The 21,061-nt window shown below is 37.9% G+C and overlaps 1 protein-coding gene across 1 annotated transcript in view; it reads right to left on the bottom strand.

Moving 5' to 3' along the window:
• LOC134527721 (endo-polygalacturonase-like) overlaps positions 1–19,483 on the bottom strand; it is an 86,086-nt gene extending 66,603 nt beyond the window's left edge. Inside the window, exon 1 of the mRNA XM_063360639.1 lies at positions 19,140–19,483. The gene's annotated coding sequence lies outside the window, so the exon portion shown is untranslated. The remainder of the gene's footprint in view (positions 1–19,139) is intronic.
• Positions 19,484–21,061: the final 1,578 nt, after the last annotated feature.

Raw genomic sequence — 21,061 nt, 5'->3', positions numbered from 1 at the left:
ACAAAGTTGCACAGTTTTGTGCTGACAATGGTATAATACAATTTGCATTATACCCAAATGCAACTCATGTGCTGCAACCAGCAGATGTTGCGATCTTCCGTCCCTTGAAAGCTGGATGGCGGAATGTTGTGTACTCTTGGAAACACAAAACTGGCAATAAAGTGGTCACGAAAGTTGTGTTTGGGCCATTGTTAGAAGCAGTTTTTACTGAAAGAGCGACTGTAGATACTGTAAAGAGTGGATTCAGGAAGTGTGGTATATTTCCATTTGACCCTGATGCAGTTGACTACAGCAAATGTATGTCAAGTAAATCAAGGAACTGTCCCCCTGTCACAACTAGGTCAAGCAATGACACGATCCAACCAGCATCATTTGGTGTAGAACATCTTTTGTATTTGGAAACATTGATGAAAAAGGGAAGAGCCGAAGAGTTTCGAGCAGCAGAAAAATCAGGTTGGGGAGGCGAGCCTCAAGCTTTGGAACTTTATGAAGTTTGGTGTAAAATTCGTTCAAAGTGTGTGAGTGTCCCATCAGCAAAGACTCCAAAAGAAGACAATCTTGCATCTAGTGATGAAGATTCACCTTCTGAAATAACTGTACAACTACCTGAGACTTCAGTAAGTGTGACTACTAATGTTGAAGAGGATAATTTGGATACCAGCAAATTGTTGGATGAGGGACCTGTAGGTGATATTCTCCAGCCAGCTATTGATGAAATTTTTTCACCTCAGACTTGTAATAACGTTGTAGGAGAAATGTCAGGAATCACTGAAGAGAATCCATTAAATGCATGTTGTACTTCAGCGTCTTCCATAAATACCGAAGGAACTCACAGCTCAGTAACACCTAAAATAAATAGGCCTTCCATGATAAGAAATGTGAAACAACAAATCAGCTCTTCATTTGCAGACCATATTTTGTGGCCCAGCGAATCACCTGTCAAAGTTGGAAGAAAAAGGGAACATTTGCCATATGCTACAACATCTAAAGAGTGGTTACAGTGGAATGAATCTAAGGAAAGAATTAAACAGGAAAAGGAAGCTGCCAAGAGGATGAGACTTGAAAAGCGCATAAATAAAGATACGAGCAAAAGTGTAGCCAAGCTAACTAAAAGATTGATATTCTCGACTAAGCCTCAAACTGATAAAACTGACAAATGCAAAAAGCTTGTTAGAAAGAAGAAACAAACACACACATCATCTGAATCTGATACTGAGGAATGGCATTCTAGTGGAGACAATATGGATGATGTTTCACTTGGAACTACATCAGAAAGTGACGAAAACAAAAATGACCAAATTAGCACCTCGGTTGACAGACTGAAGAATTTGAAGGAAGGAGACTTTGTGCTGGTGTCATTCCCTGGGTTAAAAAATTTGAAGTACAGATTTGTTTGCACCATCCAGAAAATAACTGATGGAGAATACATTGAAGTCATGGGGCTCAAAAGTAGTGATAAAAATAATACAGTGTTCAGAATAGATGAAGATGATGTCAGCTTTGTGAAGCACTACCAGATTTTAAAGAAGTTACCAACTCCGAGAATCGTACCTATTGGAGACAGAATACGTTACAAGTTTGATAACCCAGTTGAAGTGAGCACAATCAATCCCTAATTTATTTGTAAGTCTATTGTGTACATTAACTGCTTGTATTATAGGCCTATGAATTACATTAATATTTTCTGAAGAAAGGTTAGGTAGTTACTGTAGTGCACATCAGTTTAATATATAAATACATATATATATATATATAATTATTAGTCTGTGCTTTATTGGTATGAGTTAATGTATACATAGACAGTGATCAACCACTAGATTCTTGCTGATCAATATATGGACTGCTGTGATCAACTACTGGTGCACCCTGGCAATTTTTATTTAAGGTAAAATATCCTAGGTAACTAATATTTTAAATGTGTGTGCACATAGTGGATTTTGTAGAGAAAACTTTGTTCTTTTACAGTAAAATTAGAAATTAAAGTTTTTGTTGAATCTTTACTGTGTATCATGAATTAAAATGGAATTTTCGTTTAAATGATCAACTACTGGCTATGTCACCCTACATTATATTTAATAAGTAAATTCAAAATGAAATTTGTACGTGTCACACCCGTTACAAATCCCTGTCACACCCGTTACAAATCCCTGTCACACCCGTTACAAATCCCTGTCACACCCGTTACAAATGTAAAATATCACTTAATTTAAAATATCTATTTAACAGTTCCAAGACTTGGTTGGTGTGTGAAACAATGCTTCATATTAATGCTTGAAAAAAATTTGATATTAAATTTCAACACATTCACAGAATACTAACGTTGTCTGTGTGTATGCGTACAATTGATGTTTGTGCATGTCACAGCCAGTTACGCTGCTTCAGTTATGATTCATTACATTACCTTAAAATATTTTTCGCAATATTAATGATAAGGATGTAAGAAAAATATTCGGCTTCAACCAGATGTCAGTTAAATTATAAATATTTATTATTAATACTTTTACGCTGTTTTGAAAAGTATTATCTGAAGTTGAAATGTCACACCCGTTACCATGGAATGATCCTCAAGCAGACCACCGAACAGCAAGTAGCAGCTGTAACTGAAGAGTGCCGTCGGATGATCAAGGAAGCTGCATCGGCTACGAAAAGGAAAAGTTATTCTGGAGATGTGAAGGTGGAAGGCACAACCGGTCACCCAAAATTCAAGCCACCTTTGATGGGCAATCATCGTGGGCTGTCTACAGGCGACAGATTGAGGCAGCTGCTGAAGTAAATGGGTGGGACGATGAAGAAAAGGCTACGGCACTTGTCTTGGCCCTGCGAGGATCTCCATTAGAGCTGCTGCAGACCGTGCCAGTTATAGACCAGAAAAAATATGGGGTATTACTAGAGGCCCTTGAGTTGAGGTATGGCGACCGACACATGGGCGAGGTGTACAGAACAGCCCTGAAGACACGTCAACAGAGAACTTCGGAAGCCCTCCAAGAGTATGAAGCCGACATCAAGCGACTCGTGCACCTCGCCTATCCAGAAGCACCAACAGAGTTCTGCCAGCAGGTAGCCACTAGTGCTGTTATAGATGGACTTAGATATGCAGAGGTGCAGCAAATTCTTCGGTTGGCTCGCCACAAAAACATTCGCGATGCTCTTGTTCACGCCCTGGAAATCGAAGGTGCCTGCATTGCCTCAAGAAACATGAGTATAAGAGTGAGACAGGCCGTGATAGAACTTTACCACCAAGCGAATAGCCACTCAGATACTAACGAAGAGATTATACTTGGAGGGTGATTATCAGAATAGGCTGCATTTTGCATCCCAGTGTAATTTTCCTAAGAATTAACAAATTTGCGATTGTCATAAATTTTTTATTTTTATTTTTGCACAGATTATTGTAGATGATTTAATCTCTTCATGGATGATGGCGTTATTTGACATAGCATATTTCAACTGTTAAAAAATAATATAACCTTAACTCTAAATGTGTCTTTAATGCATGGTGTTGTCAAAAGACCCAATTTTGTCTGTTACTGACTGAAATACAGATGGCAGCAGTGTGCAGAGTTCGGGAATTCATGTCTCAATGAAGCAGTGTGTTCTATGAACGAATGTCAGACATTGTATTGTTTTGGCAGTCTATTTACATAAAGATAAAATAGCATGAAAGGTAAGTAAAAATCATTTTGATATAACATATACAATCCTTTGTTTGTTTATGTATATGGGCAATAGTTTTAGAAAATAAATTGTCAGTAAAATGCTCAAACTGTTAGTGTGGCAAATGACACCAGCATGCAAATGGATCATTCTGCTGTCTTATTGATATTGGTGTCAATTGACAACAGCATGCAAATAGGTGTGTACTGCAGTATTATATTTATAGGGGCCTATTTGGGATTACAGCCAACAACATGAAAATAATTGCAGTACACTATAGGCCTCTGTATTTATTTATTTATTTATTTATATATATATATATATATATATAAAAATAAATAAATATATATATATATATATAAATATATATATATATATATATATATATATATATATATATATATATATATATATATATATATACTGATTCCAAAAATGGCCAAACATTTGACACAAGATGAAGCCCTGCAGTATTTCTTTCAACTGGATGAAAATAGAATCCCATTAGGTTCGGAAGCAAGTTGTTTCGATGATTCAAGTGATGATGAAAGTTACTTAGGGGAGAGGGGGGCACATGTGGACATGGGGTAGTTGTGGACAGTTCAGATTTCCCGCCTTTATTTTTATTAAATGTTACTGTGGCTTCTATTCACAGTTGGCACTACTGCACACTATGTTTACATGAAATTTCAACCTGTTGAGATCTGTTGTTTGTTTTCTATTGCTGAATAATCAGATTTACTCATGAAAGGTAAGTTTTCAGAACTTTATATCTTGGGAAAATACAAATATTGTATGCATTTATATATTTACAATTATTTGCCTGATGAAAGAGTGTAATTTTACCTAACTGTTAAAATAAACAATGAAATTCAGATCATAATCTAAATGCACTTTTTATTTTCATGTTTGTTTAAAGAGGTGCTGGGGCACATGTGTACAGTGCACAGGGGGCACATGTGGACACTGTCCACATGTGCCCCATCCTATAAATTTTCCATTTTTAGGTTATGTAGCCTTATGAAAACCACTTTGAATGGTAGATTACTATGTCCTTATCATATTATTTTGATGTGCATGATTATTATATTAATTTTTATATTTCTTTTCAGTGAATAAAAATGGTACGAACATATAAACGAAAAACCAGCCGTGCAGAAATTCCTGAAGATAACATATCAAAAGCAATTGAAGAAATATTAGGTGGTGCTTCTATCCGATCAGCAGCTGCAAAGTATGATCTAACAAAATCAATGCTACACAAAAGAATGTCAAAAATGAAAGCAAGTAGTGAAAACAGTGAAATTTGTGTAAGTGTACCAGGAACTACTTCACATAAAAATAAAGAAAAAATACAACCCTATAATTCAAAATACACGAGCAGGCAAATATTTACAAAAGAAGAGGAAGCTATGTTAGAAGAGTACCTTATTCAGTCGTCTAAAATGCAGTTTGGGCTCACATATCTTCAAATCCCAGAATTTGCATATTCTTATGCTGTTAAGCTATGTCGTCCTCTACCGAGCAACTGGACAACACAGAAAATGGCCGGGACTGACTGGATGAAGTCATTTATGAAACGTCATCCTGCTTTATCTCTTCGTAAACCAGAGTCGACCAGTATTGGCAGAAATATCAGTTTTAATCAATATAATATTAGTTCATTTTTTGACAATTTAGATAAGGTGTTATCCAAACACAAATTTAGTAGCAGCAGGATCATCAATGTTGATGAAAGTGGAATCAGCACTGTCTTACCAGCTCCTAAAGTGGTTGCTCCAACTGGCTGCAAGCAAGTGGGCCAAACAGTGTCTGGTGAGAGGGGTGAGCAAGTTACTTTTGTGGGAATAGTTTCAGCGGCAGGCGAAGCTTTCCCTCCAGTGTACATATTTCCTAGAGTTCGTTTCAAGGAAGCATTCCTCACAGGATCTCCTCCAGGTAGCATCGGCTTGGCAATCCAAAATGGATGGATGACAAGAGACGGTTTTCTGCAGGTTATGAAACACATTCAAGAGGTCACTGCAGCTTCCAAAGAAAATCCAATTCTGGTTCTTCTTGACAATCATGACTTTCACACAAGTCTTGATTTAGTTGTATTCTGTAGAGAGAATGGAATAGTTTTATTAACATTCCCTCCACATTGCACCCACCGAATCCAGCCCCTTGATATAGCAGTTTTTGGTCCTTTTAAGTCTAGGTGCAAGACTGCATTCAATTCCTGGATGGCTTCTAATCCCGGAAAGCCGATTACAATTTACAACATTGGTTATTTGAGTGCAAAACCCTTCATTGAATCATTCTCACAAAATAACATTTGTGCTGGTTTTGAGAAGTCAGGAATTTTTCCTCTGAATAGGGATGTTTTTACTGACGAAGATTTCATGCCTTCTAATGTTACCGAGATACACATGGTTAGTATTTCTACTGATGGTAATTTAGAAAAATCAACCATTCCTGGGCCTTCAAGTAGGCTTGATCTTGCTTCAATTGAGTCGGACATTCAGTCGTCCACGTCAAGTATGAGATTTTCTCCAGATCCTACTTCAATTGAGTCAAGCACAGCGACTTGTTCTTCTCATCCAGACAATAATCCTGGCTTCGTGAAAGCTATTCATCCATCCACTTCAAATCAGTGCTATAATGTTTCTGATTCTGTTTCAACAGCATCAAACGAGAACTGTAGGTCTACTTTATCTCAACTGAACAGCGGAACTAGAAGGTCTGTACAAACATTGTCACCAGAAATGGTAAGACCATTCCCAAAGGCAGACAGACAAAAACCAAAAAATTGTAAGAGAAAAAGAAAATCTACAGTATTGACTGATACGCCGGAAAAAATTAGACTTGAAGAAGAATTCCTACGCCTACAGGAAAAAGACAAGGGCAAGTCAAGAACTACTAAGAAAAGATGCAGTAAAAATAATCAAACCATCAAAACTAATTTTCCTACCAGTGTAGGCCTACTTAGATCAAAACTTAAATCAAATGAAAATGACTCTACTGACTCTGATACCACAACATTTGACAGCACCAGCGAAAATGAAATTGACAATGACGTTATGGATTCAGCTGGATGTTCGGGTGAAATTAAAGTGAATGACTATGTTATAGTAAAATGTCAGTCTAAAAAAATGGTTAAACATTATGTTGGTCAAGTTGACAAGAAAATAGATGAGAATAGTTTTGAAATTAACTTTTTAAAACGGAAAAGTGATGGAAAATTTGTTTTCCCAAATGAAGTTGACAAAAGTGAAATGCTTATAAAGGACGTTGTCATGAAATTGCCAAAACCAAGAATGGGTTTAATTGGTGGCACAATGCGAGCAAGTGGCTTTCTAACTTTTTCAATTGACACTGAGAGCTACAACTTGGGTTAATAATAGCAATGAAAAACCATTTTGAATTGTAGATTACTATTTCCTTATCATATTATTTTGATGTGCATGATTATTATTTTGTTTATTAGTGCAGTTGTAGTTAAGACTGTAGGCATAAATGGAATTAACTTGAACTCAATATGCAAATATAATATTATTATACAATTTTAATTTATATTTTTGCTAAATTAAAAATCTAATAATACTTAGTTAATAAATTCAATGCCAAAGTGTAATTTTATTGCAAGTGGTCAGTCACTCAAATCAGCGTCCACAACTGCCCCACATTTGTCCACAAGTGCCCCAGCATGGGGTACATGTGGACAAAACACTCAGTTTGACAAAATAATTTCTCAGTGACAAAGTATGTAATTATAAGTGTAATCTGAGTAGGTGAGGCCAAGTTAACATACTTATAGTACTGTCCACTGCAACTAATGCATTATTTAATGAATAGTAGAAAAAATTCGCTTATTGCAATATTATTGAGTCAAATCTGTCCACATGTACCCCCCTCTCCCCTACAGCCCAAGGTGAGTGAAGGTAATATATTGATTTTGCTGAAGAAGATGTACATTCTACAGCTTCCCATGAACTGCTAGATAATATTGCTGATGGGATATTCAAGAAAACCTGGAAAATATTGGCAATGAAAATATTGAAATTGAAAATTTGGATTTATTTTTGCCCAACCAAGCTTTTTCCGTAGTTGGAGATTCATATTGTTCAGTGATGATTTCACCACATGATAGGGGTGGACATACATCACCAGGAAGAGTAACAGCACAGACAGAATTGGAAGGTCAGCTATTAGCAACTGTCCCACTAACTTCTACCAAATTACAAGCACCAAAGCCCTGTGAAGAAGCTAGCACATCACAAGAAAGAGTAAATTTACAACCAGTATTGAAAGGTCAGTTGCCAGCGAGGGGACACCAAACTTCTACTAAATTACGAGCACCAAAACCTGTAGCACTGCCAAATTGGACAGGTGGAAAACACAACGCTTTCAGTGGAAATGCACAACCACCACTTTTCACTTGACATCAACACGTCAATGTGCAAGAAAATTCACCATACGAGATTTTCTTGCAGTTCTTTCCTGACGAATTATTTGACATGATTGTCTTTGAAACAAATAGGTACGCTTTCCAGTGTGGCAAAACGAACTTCAAAGTAACCAAGAAAGAAATACAAGTATTTCTCTGTAACAACATACTAATGACATATATTCATTACCTGAATATTCGTATATACTGGACATCCATTCAGACTCTGAGATTAGACTTTGTTGCAAACTCGATGTCTGTAAATAGGTTAGATGAAATCAAGAGATTCCTCCATTTCACCAATAATGATATGCAACCTCATGGTGAACATATAGATGCATTTTGGAAATTACGACCAGTGATTGAATTGATGCATGAAAAGTTTCATCAAGCCCAACAGCCTGGTGAGCATGTATGTATTGATGAGATGATGATTCCTTTCAAAGGAAAAATTCAAGTCAAACAATACATGAAATCAAAACCAAAGCGATGGGGTATGAAAGTATGGATAATGGCCAGTGGCGAGGCGTGAGGTTTACATGAGGGGAAGCAATAACTCCGTTCACACCAAAACATGATGAGGTTGGGGGGGGGGGGGGGTCTGGGGGCCCTCCGCCGGGAAAATATGGATTTCAAGGTACAAAATGGTGCTATTTAAGTAGTTTTCTTAACTGAACATTGACTATTCCACAGGTAGAAAAATTGACATTTTTTTTAAATACATTATTTTTGAAAAATAATGATTGACTTACATTATTCTGATAGTAAAATACCTACTCTACATTACTTATATACTAAGTGGGAGTGGAGTATCATCGTACGCCCACAAATCCCCCACGCACTGCCAGCCAACAGCCCGCGGGAGAGATGCGCGCGCCCCGAGAGACGACCGCCGACTGAAACGCGACATCGCCACCTGCCCTGCCGAACTGTGGCGGACATAGCCGAAGCAGTCGGCGGAAAAATTCCACAGTCTGCTTCGGCCATGTTCGCTCCAGTTCGGCAAGAAAGCGTTACCTTCGTAGCTTCTACCGCGTATTTTTCCAGCCAATCCCCTCCCTGAACCTTTGTACCATGCCACCCCCCCTCCCGTAAGGAAACTACTGCGGCAGCCTTCCTGCTGAAAGCGGTCCTGCCAGCGCTTCTAAACCTAGCAACGCTTCTAAAACAGCATGTTTTTGTGTCAACGAGTTCTTTTTTTATAGCGCACAGCGCACAGTATTGGGTGCCAAGAAGATAGTGTAAAAAATACATACACCTAACTGCACGAGCCAAAGTAAAATACTATTCTGAATAAAATATTTATTTAAAAAATACAATGTCTGGAAACTGCCTGGGCAAGCACTGCTTGCCTTGCTTGCCCTGACGAGACGCCACTGATAATGGCTAGTTCAGAAGGATACATTCATTGCTTTGAGCTCTACGAAGGCAAGAGCAAGACTACTCCAAGTACCTTGTTACCAGTTGGCGACGTAGTAGTGAGGTTGTGCCACAGTATTGGCGGGAAAAACCATAAGCTCTATATGGACAACCTTTTTACGAGTCTGCCATTGATCCGGAAACTTTTCAACGACAAAATTTTTGTTTTGGGTACATTGAGACTCAACAGGTCACATGGAGCAGCATCACAGTTAGTTCCAAGCAAACCGCTGCAAAGGGGAAACTGTACTATCGCAACTTCAGACGATAACATCACAGTTGTGCGTTGGGTGGATAAACGAAAAGTCCATACTGTATCTTCATTTGCTGGAGCTGAACCTACAGGAGAAGTAAAACCATGGGATAGCAAAGAAAAAAAAAGTAATAACAATTTCTCATCCATACTCAGTTGGGCAGTATAATAAACACATGGGAGGGGTGGATTTAGCTGATCGCATGATCGCCCATTATCCACATGCAGTAAAGTCTAAGAAGTGGTAATTGAGAGTTTTCTTCCACCTATTGAATATGGCTATTGTAAATTCTTGGCTCACCTACAAAACTGTTACAAAGGAAAAAATTCCACTCCTCAAATACAAGGCATCTCTTGCCAATTCACTCATCACTGTGGGGACAATCGAAGCCAAAAAGAGGGGAAGACCATCAGGCTCTCCAGAAAGCATCGTGAAGAAGAAGAAGAATGCCAAACCTACAGTAGCACCAGAAGTGCGGTATGATGTAATAAGTCACTGGCCACAAAAAATTGTTGGCCGAGAAATGCGGTGTCGTGAAGAATCGTGTAAAAAAAGAACTCGCTACAGCTGTGGCAAGTGTAACATTGTTGTATGTCCTGACTGCATGGAGAAATTCCATCAAACACCACGAAGATAAGAGTAAGAATGTTTCCCCAAAAATTAAACTGTAGAAGTGAACAAAAACATTTGTGGATTGAGTTTGACTTAATGTTTTATAAGTGAATCTACAAAATAATTGGTTTTAATCTTATTTTAATGAATAATATATTCATTATATTTGTTTAAAAATTAATTAACAATTTCTTTGCCTTGAAGAGGAAGAAATGAATTATAATTGCTGTTTTTTTGTGTTATTTCAATGTGGTGTCCATTTGCATGGTGGTGGCAAATAACAACATTTCCATAAAAATTATAATATTACCATCAAAAATATACAAAAATCTTTTTAAAACCATTTTTATGAACTTTAACAAAATAATGTACTTAAAATTTTTTTTATGAATATTTACATAATTCATCCATGAAGAGGTTACGATTGTTATTTACATTTTTTATTGGATTATATGGATGCCATAATTTCTAAATTATGTAAAATGTCCAGTAGCATGGATGTCCCTGACCACACTTTTACAGATGAATGTATATAATTCAAGTGGTTATTTTAATAAGTAGTATGAACTAAGGCCAGTTTCATAAAAATATTTATCAAGTGATAATTTATTCATATACATATTTTTCTTTAGTTGGTAAAAATTGGTATTTCATGTGTTTGAAAAATTGTCCCCAAAGTCTTATGTCTTTAGCATGGACAGTGTTTAAGAGTCTTTAAATGAAAAAGAATATTTAGTTTTCCATTTTATTCTGGAGTAAATTTATTTACCTTTACTATAGGTTGACTGCACTGGCTTCAAATTGGAGGGAAAAGTCATAAGAAAAGTGTGTTTACTTATTGTGGATGCATTTTTCAGGTAAGTATGAAAATTGTATATCTTTAGAATGGATTGAATTCTGGCAAAGTTATTAATGATAAATTAACATGTGAACGACAATTTAAAAACCAAGTGAACGTATAAACTTCATGAAAAGTTTCATACTGATTGGTTCTTACATATGGAATATAATTGTGGTTAACCTAACTTTTGTCAATAGCATGGACAGATTCAAGTGTCTTTAGCATGGACTTTCTGCATCCATGCTAAAGACTCAGTATCCATGCTACAGACAAATTTATATATAATTGCATTTAGGACTTACCAGTATTTCATCATTGTTGCAGGTAATGGCTAGAACCAAGGGGCATTTAAGCAATGAAGAAAGGTTCAAGCGGAAGAGAGAGTGTGAGAAAAGGAGGCGTAAAAATATGAAAAAAGATCCGGAAAAATTAAGAGCACTGAAAGAAAAAAAACATGAAATCTACTTAAAAGCAAAAGAGTCGGGAAAAGTTAAGTAGGTGAAAGACATGAATTCACGTGAGAAAAGAATGTACAAGAAGAAGTGGAGAACAGAAAAAAAATGCTACAGACAAAAGAAAAAAGAATGCTAAGGAAATATGAACACTTTTATAAGAGAGAATACACCAGTGACTTCAAATGTAGAAACAAGTGACCATGCAAGTACACCACATCTACCAACAGTTGCAGAAACTTTGAACACATCACAAAGTATAAAGGAACGTGGAAGTAGCCAGAAAAAAAGAGGTAGGAAACAAGTTCGTCGGGACAGAGAAAAAGCTTACCGTTGAATAAATAACTCAAAGCCCAAAATGAGAAACTCAGAAAAAAATATGAAAAGTATAAGAAATTATACCAAAGAAGTAGGTTAGGTGTAAGCAGCAAGCAAGAATTGACACCTTAAACTAATGTAAATATATTATTAAGAGGCAGAAATTTAGGAAAGGATATCAGAAAAAAAGCATCTGTTTGGTGAAGTGATTTACAAAGAGTATTCAGAAAACTATAAGAGGTTAAAATCAAATGAGAAAGAGAAGCAAAAGAAGCAAAGAAGTTTCTTTCTCGTTCAATTGCAAAGGGCAACACAAAGCGATCCAAGAACTTATGTTATGAAAGAATGAAAATGAATAGAGTAGAGTACATTAAAAATTTGGTAACAACTTTTCTGGAACAGAATGACAACTCATGTTTATGTCCTGGGAAGAAAGACATGATTTCAAGGAAAGGTAAACAGAAGCAAAATAGATATTTGACAGACACTATTAGAAATCTCCACCTCAAGTTCCAGCAAATTCAGAGTTTCCAAATAAGCTATACTGCCTTTTGTAGACTGCGTCCCTTTTGGATAGTAGCACCAAAGGTGAGTGATCGAGACGAATGCCGTTGTGTTAAAGGATGAGAACTTTAAATTAATAGTGCGGAAAATGCATGTGTTGAAAATTTTTGACACCAATGATGAAGGGAAGGTAATTAAAATGTTGATGTGTGAGAAAGAAACAGAAGATTGTTACAGAAGGGTGTGTACTCGTTGTAAATATAAAACTGTGTGTTACAAAGACTTTGACTATCACCAACAAGTGACTGTAAAGCAGTGGATAACTAAGAAAGAGAAAGTTATAAGTAAAAAGACAAAATTAGAGATTGAAGTAAAGAAGACAGTGAAAGATGAAGTTCATTTAAAGGTGGGTGATTTGGTGGACATGTTTGAAAATAGTATAGTGAGTTTCATGCAACACAATTTCAACATCAAACATCAGTATTCAGTCATGTCAAAACTAAAGAAGAATTTACAGTGTACAGACATCCTATTCCACATAGATTTCTCGGAAAATTATATGTGCAAATATGCTGCTGAAGCACAGTGTGTTCACTTTGGGCCTTCGAGGGAACAGGTCACCCTTCACACTGGTGTAGTTTATGCAGAAGGTGGTGTTAAAGAGTCATTTTGCACTTTATCTAAAAGCCAACGTCATGACCCCTTTGCCATAGTGGCACATATGTCTCCAATAATATAGAAGTATTTAGCTAAATTTCCAGATGTTAGAAACCTACAATTCTATTCAGACAGTCCAAGTACACAGTATTGTAATAAAACCATGTATGCAATGATCAAAACTTACATTCCCAGCATATTTCCTGGAATTGAAAAAATTACTTGGAATAATTCTGAATCTGGACATGGTAAAGGGGCCCCGGATGGCATAGGAGGCCTTCTAAAACGTACTGCAGATCGCCTTGTTGCAGAAGGCAATGATATTTCGAGCTAGGAGGTTCTCTTAAGTTCATTAATGTCGAACATTTCTGGTGTGCACATGGAAGCTGTGAGCGAGGAAGCTGTAATGGAAATAGAACGTAAGGTTGATAAAGAAACTATTATATTTTTTGCAGGGTCTATGAAGGTCCATCAAGTCTGCTAGACAAAGACAAGTAGGCATTTAATGTTCCGAGAATTAGGGTGCTTTGAATGTCCAACAGATACAGTATGCAAGCACTACCATCTGGGAATGCAGATTCCAACTTCATTATCAGATTGTACAAAAGCCTCTTAAGGTTCCAGAGTCTCCTATGAAATTGGAGACTGGGTAGTTGTGGCCTATGATGGAATTCACTACCCAGGCAAAGTCACAGCAGTAAATTTTGATGACGTTGAGGTCATGGTAATGCATCCTACAGTAGGAGGGAAGTACAAATGGCCAGCACAGAAGGACACAATGTATATACTTTTTTTGATGTGATGAAAAAGATTGGAAATCGTGTACCATGTAGTTCTCGAGCAACAACCTTTACTTTTCCAGATTTTAAGTTTTAATTTTTCTGTTAAAATTGTGAAGTAATTTTTAATGCATATTCATTTCAGTAATAAAGTTTATTTTGTATGAGACAACTGCAATTATTATTATTTTTATTATATTCTGTTTTTTTAACACACAAAGGTCTTTAGCATGGACACTGCATCTTTAGCGTGGATCCTCAAAATTTCAAAATGTTAAACAAAATGAAATTTCGAGTTTTCAGCTATGCCACTGCTTAAGACTTACTTATGAACATTTGGTTGATCAAGTTAATTTTTTTCAGATTTTTTAAACAAGTTTTAAATTCCCATAATTCAGTTCATGAAAATGCAGCCTATTCTGATAATCACCCTGGAACACTGAAGAAGTTGTTAAATGGATCTGTTTCAGAAAACAAGGAGAAGACAGAGGTGCTTCGTCTGCAAAGAACTAGGACACATCCGGCGCGAGTGTCCGAATCGTGGTAGGAAGCCCAAGAGGGAAGTACAACGCTGTGAGATAACGACTGAACAAGAGAAGAGTCTACCAGTCCGACGGAGAAGAGGTCGCCCACGATGTTGCGCGTGTCGAGAAAGAGGGCACGTCCAACATGACTGCCCGAATCGTGTGAAAGAAACCGAAGGAGGAAGGACATCGATTTGACAGCGGGATTAAGGAAGGTGGTAACTCACTGGTTAAAGGAACGGGAAGTGACCTACAGTGTTCTGCTTCTACGTGCCGACAAGGGTATTCTCAAGGGAGGTGCCTGGAATGGGAACGTGTTCAGAGGGTTGCCTGGTGGAAAGGAAAGCGCCACAGCAGCAGGTGCGGAAGAGCGAGACCCATAGTCACTGCAAAGCTGGCATATGGGCCCGAAAAGTCGGAGGATGGCCGCGATGTTACATCTGTCAGCCTGCCCGCTGCGTAGGATGGCTTCGCATGGCTCACAACAGGGCAGTGTTACCTGTTCGGGATGAACAGGTTTAAGGAAGGGGCAATGTTACGAACTAGAGCAAGGCCGGGACACGTGCAGGTGCAGAGCTGGCTGGCGGCTGCCGCAACATAAGATGCACCGCGCGCGCCTGGAAGATAACAAGGATTGTTGCTTTCCCCCCTCCTTCCCACCACTCCCCGCGCGGTGCCCTGCCTTTGACACGTAACTGACACTGGACAGCTGGGAGTTACGCGAGTCGCCGACAAGTGTTTCGAGAGAATTCTACCGACGTGTCAGCGCGGATTGACGCGACTGGCCTCGGCTGCTCTCGTGAGTTCTGGAATTGCGCCAGGGCCTATATATATGCCCGAGGACGCCGGTCAGAGTCAGTCGGAGAGTCAGTGGAGTTCAGAGAGAGAGTTCAGGCGGGAGCCTACCCGCGGCGGAACTTCCGGGGCGATAGTGCCGCGAGTGCGGCAGAGTGGCGAAGTCCTTGGACGCAGGTTCCAGGGCAGGGAGTGAGTAAGTTCAGTGGAGTCGGGAATTTTACGGCGGCGGAGTTTCCGGGCAATAGTATCGCGGGCGCGGCAGAGTCCCAAGCGAAGTTCCGAGCGAGGCGTCGTACGGATCCTCGGCGAAGGCAAGTGTCGGCGGCGGCGGAGTGTGGCGACGGAGTCCCGCGGCGGAGACCCACAAGGGGTGCTGCGGCGAGAGTTGCGCCAGAGGTGCAGCCCAGCGAGATGTGCGGTGTGTGAAAACGAGTGACTGGGCGAGCAACATTTTTAAGTGCAATTGATTATTGGCCAATTTAGATTATTTGTGACATAAGTAGTGGCAATAAATAAAACTGTGTGTGTGATAAAAATCTTTAATTGGGCTATCCTTTACGAACCCGCGGTAAATCGTAACAATATGATTGCCGCAGAGGATAAAGCATATCCCGGAACAACATATACAGCAACACTAACTGGATGGATGCAAACAAATGTATTTGAAAATAATTTTAAGAATAGTTTTTTAAAGGCTGTTGGTGTTGAAAAACCAGTAATTCTTTTTTGTGATGGTCATTCAACTCATGTTGTACTAGAGGTCATTGAAATGGCAAAAGAGGCTTCAGTCACAATCTTAAAGTTACCACCCCATAGTAGTCACTTGCTGCAGCCTTTGGATTTGTGTGTTATGAAGTCCTTGAAAGTGAGGTGGGATGCTACTCTGACATCCTGGCAGCGCAAGCATATTGGCAAGAAACTACCAAAGAAGGTTTTCTCTCAACTGGTACAAAGTATATGGATGGAATCTAACCCTTGAGATAATCAAAAATGGTTTCAAGAAGGCTGGGATTTAGCCCTTCAATAGTTCAGTAATCTCAGAAGAAAAGTTTGATCCAGCAGCTCTCAGACGCTGGAAATTAAGGAACACTGGTGTAGCCACAGAAGAAATGCTGCCAACACCATCACTTCAGATCATATTTTACCTAAGCTCACAGAAAATGTTTCTGTTACTAGATCTAGTCCGCTTACATTACAGCCATTTACAAATGCTGCATTTGAAATGAAAAATGTGTCTGTGATTATATCTAGCTCTGTTCTAACGCCTTTGTGTACAGATGTTGCTGTAAGAGAACCCATACCTATTTCTATGCCTCTAGATGTAGTGCCTTCACCACCTAGGCTTACTGTTATTCCATCAACATCACAGTCTTCCACTCGAGAGGATGGACACAGTGTTAGTGTCGAATAACTTTTGTTGGGGTCTATGAAAAGTCCCTCAACATCGACAGATGGAAAAGTAAAAAGAAAAAATTTGTGAAGGAGCAGAAGTGATTACCGGAGAAGTGTTTGAGCGAATGAAACTTTTGCAAAAAGAAAAACTGAGTAAGAATTTAGCAACAAGAAAACCAAGTGGTGCTCTTAATCCTAAGTTCAAGAAGAATTTTGAAGCTACATCTTCAGATGAAGATTATAATTTTAGCACATCAACAGATGACGAAAACTTGCAAGAGTTCCTTGAGAGGGACACTCAGGAAATGGTAGAAGCTAACGAGTTTTCCAACAATGTTACAGAGAAGATGGTTGGAGACTAGGCTATTGTATGGTTCTCTACAAAAAAGGTTAAAAAATTCTTTTTTGGCCAAATTACTTTGTTTAGTGATGAAGGGCAGCCTGTCATCCGTTTAGTCCGGAAAACCTCGGAAACAAAATCTGTGACTATCTTCAAATATCCTGAGAATGATGACGAAAGTGAAATCAGTAACGATGACATTGTATCGATTTTGCCACAACCAGAACTTGGACGCGGAGGAGAACTCAAGTTTTCTGTTTCTTTTTTATCTTATAATTATTCAATAATCAAGTTAATTTCTGTAATTTAACAAAAACTGAATTTTCCACCTGATTTTTAGACACTAAAACATTTCGAACAAAAAAAAGTGGTTTTATATTATTCTGGTTGTTAGGCTATGTGTTATAGAGCCTAACTATCTATTGAGCCAGAACCTACAATATTGTTAAAAATTTGTTTTAAATTCCTATTAATCAGTTTCTTTTTTGTATAAATCTATGGCTGAAAAAAAATTTTTAAAGACCTTAAAGACTTATTTTACCAACTCAAATTTTAAACACGAAGTTAAACTTGTAGGCCTTATAATATATTAATAAAATGATTGACCAATTACAATTTTTTTTTTTGAGTCTGTGCCTCTTGCATTGTTCCCGGAAAAATATCTTAAGTCCTGAGCCGTTAATGATTTTATCAATCTACCTATAAAACCATGTTGAAGTTCAGACATGTACTTTTATGCACTTGCCCAATGATTTTACCTATAGTATATAGTTGTAATGATAACAGTACAGTGTGCACTTGCCTCATTTTAAGGGGCAAGTGCATACCGTTCCCACATATTTTTTTTATGACAGTAAAAAAAAAAATTATAATTATCTTACTCCAAAATTAATTCAATACAACCACATGTATGTCATGATCAGAAGTAAATACTTACTTTATGTTAACATAAAATCTGGAAGGATAAAAATAATTATTTCAGATTTTTTATTTCATTATGATATGCACTTGCCCTTATTCGCCTTAAATAGAGATAGGAAATATTTAAAAACATAATTTTAAAGTGCTAAAAAAGGCCTGTGCCATGAATGCCCCGAAGTCAGAACCATGTTAATACAATAGAAGCTAGGAGGTTGTGCCATTATTCCCCCAGGGTTGGGGCATTTCTGGCAGCTGGGAGTTAAAAAATAAAAACTTGCACTCTTCTTGCAGAACAACCAAATATTTCTTCTTAATCCATGCAAATAACAAGTAACGTTGAAATTCAATAGGGTTTGTCCGAATTTTAAAGTTGTATTATTTTGGGACATATACATACTTAGTTAAAGTTGGGATTTACGTTCAGCTGCCAGAATTGCCCCACATCACCCTACTACTGTAGTTGTTTCTTTCTTTCGTTTTTTCAGCGGCTGATTGCAAAGATCGATGGAAGAATATTAGAGGGAGGTACATCAAGTGCAAGAACCAGAAAAATCTACCATCCGGATCTGGTGTTAAACGAATTAAAGATTACTACTTAACACCACATCTTCATTTCGTGGACACTTTTCTAAAATCCCAAGAAAGCAAAGGCAATATTATGGTCAGTGAGACGTCACACTCAATAGAGGATACAGACAACAGCGTGCATCAGGAAGAGGATTTTGATAATGAAAACTCAGAGGACGTCGTCACATCTGCACCTCGCCTGCACCGCGCCTCCGCCTGTCGCCTCTCAGGTGTGAATCGGGCCTTACAGACTTTACAAGAACTTAATCCACATCTTGCCACTGATTTTCGGGATAAGCAAAAACAGTATGGTAGTCAGCTATTCAATTTTTTTCTCCACTACTACTATAGAATAAAAATCGCAGTACGTAGACCAGTGTGCCCTCAGCACTTCCTTTGACAAAGCCTGGGAAGCAGAGCGGAGGGGCACAAATTTGACATTAAATACCTAGAAAACGAATCCAAGAAATTTACAGAAAACAATAGTCCTATCGTATCTTCAATTCATATTTTTTAAAACAGCAAAGAAACCGAAAACTGTGTATAAAAAAATACCGTTTTTCTACGTGCCTCAACATAAGCTATCTACTTGTGGAACAATACGATTAATAGACCTAAGTTATGTGCAAACTATAATAGCTCGAATTACTGGTGTGGAAGTATATTTAAAGTTATTCTTACCGAAAAAAAGTTCTCGCATAATTAACACGTTCGTATCTAAGCAACATTCCACATTTAAGGTTAAAGTATTTCAGTGCCTGGAGGTTAAATGTTAAATAAATCCACGACATTTTCTAATGAAATATCGCATATTAACAAATAAAGATTTAACGTAAGATTCACGCTCCATGCAACAATTTATTTTTCACAACACTTAACTCCGACCAAACATCCGAAACAACAAAAACATTGTTATTTGTTAAACATTCATCGCCATTCGCCAACGAATCACCGGAGTCAAAATTATGCATTTGGACAGCAACAGCAACAGACGCACACATACATTGTGGCCATGACAGTTTTCGCGTTTCAAAAACATTTACCCAAACATAAAATAGACAAAATGTAAGCCAAAATACAACTACGAAGTCATAAAGGCAAAACGTAAGGCTAGTTAATAATATTAAAAGTATTGAGACATTGAACTCTTGCATTCTATATTATTATTACCATTATTATATATCGATTGTTTGACCCTTATGTTATGCCCTGTGGCAACACTATTCACTATGCAATTGTTTTGTTATTTTGTTTTTTCTTTTTCGTTTCTTTCTTCCTCACTGGTAGAATAACTATCAATGGCGTAAGGTGACGAAATGTTGATTACTAAACGAATAAAGTGATACAAAGCGATAACCCAGTCCATTCCTTAAAAACTCAATAGGTTATGGGCCCAGCACGCTTCCACCCCCGGGAATACTTCTGAGTAGGATAAGTACCTTGTACTTCCATGTAGCCCAGTTGTTCTTTCCTTCGAGATTGCCAATGTTTACCTTCTTAATCCATTAGTCGGTCGAAGTTTTTCGAAATGGATCTGAAGGTAAACATTGGCAATCTCGAAGGAAAGAACAACTGGGCTACATGGAAGTACAAGGTACTTATCCTACTCAGAAGTATTCCCGGGGGTGAGGACGTTGTCATCGGCAAGTTGACCAAGCCTGTCCCACCCGATCCAACGGCTTCTGCTCAACAGGTAACAGCTCATGATACCAAATTAGACTTCTACCAAAATGCGGACACGAAAGCTTTATTGATTCTGACAAGTAACATGACAGAAGAAACTTTAACACAAGTAATGAGGTACAACACTTCAAAGGAAGTCTGGCAAGAATTACATAGATTATATGAAGGTGTCACTGAAGATAAAGCTTTCTGTCTATGTATGCAATTTTTCACGTACAAGTCAGATTCCAATGACGACATGGCTAGTCACCTGTCAAAGATTAAAAATATTTGGAATAACCTCAACATACAGTTGTCTGAAAGCATGGAAATTAAAACTCTGCCAGATATGTTACTCGTTTGTAAGGTTCTGGAGACTCTGCCCCCTGAGTATTTCTCTTTCAAATCCAGCTGGCTTCTAATGCCTAAAAGTGAAAGGACGGTTGAGAATTTAACCAGTCAGCTCTGTACCCACGAAAGAGAATTAGCAATCAAAGGCTCTCAGGCCAAATGTTTAGACTCACAAGAGGCACTTGTTGCATTCAAACATAATTTCAAGTCCAAAGTAACCTGTTACTACTGCCATAAAGAAGGTCACGTTATTAAGAATTGCATACAATGGAAAAGGGATGGTAGGCCACCTAAAAATAAATCTCAAGACCTTTCTGACAGCAACATGGTGTTATATGCTACCAACAATGATGTATTTTCCGCCAACTGTGATAATGAAAATTGGTTTGTAGATAATGGCGCCACAAACCATGTTTGCAACAACAAGTCTCTTTTTATGTCTGTTAAAGAATTCAGTTCTCCCCATAAGGTGACAACAGCAAATGGCATTAGTGTGCCAGCCATCGGTACAGGCGATATTGTTGTGCACACCTACATTGACGGTACACAGAGAGAATTAACATTTTCTAATGTTTGGTACGTGCCAGAAA

The sequence above is a fragment of the Bacillus rossius genome, chromosome 1 (assembly GCF_032445375.1).
Source record: "Bacillus rossius redtenbacheri isolate Brsri chromosome 1, Brsri_v3, whole genome shotgun sequence".
NCBI classification, from domain to species: Eukaryota; Metazoa; Arthropoda; class Insecta; order Phasmatodea; family Bacillidae; genus Bacillus; species Bacillus rossius.
This window is presented reverse-complemented; position numbering and strand designations above follow the sequence as displayed.